We start from the raw sequence: 305 nt of genomic DNA, 5'->3' as shown, positions 1-305 counted from the left end.
AAGATTAGAGAAATGCGGAACTAATGCAACCAATTGCTGATTAGAATTTCTGTTGTACACTCTAACAGGAATGCTAAATGAATTTACGATTGGTTTTCGTAACCTACGCATCTCGAAAAGTACGCCTTATGGGGAATCGGTACCTTTCCATCGCGTATATATGAGCGGATGATCGAATAAATTATTAAGATTGGAAAATTTTGTGAAACCATTCTTAGGCTTATTCGACGCGTTTTTGCATGAAACGAAAGAATCTGGCAAAAAAAAACGTCGTTCTGCCTTGTGATCTGAGATATTAAGCGTTA

This window comes from Trachymyrmex cornetzi, unplaced genomic scaffold, assembly GCF_001594075.2.
Source record: "Trachymyrmex cornetzi isolate Tcor2-1 unplaced genomic scaffold, Tcor1.1 scaffold757, whole genome shotgun sequence".
NCBI lineage: Eukaryota > Metazoa > Arthropoda > Insecta > Hymenoptera > Formicidae > Trachymyrmex > Trachymyrmex cornetzi.
Note: the sequence above shows the minus strand (reverse complement) of the source record.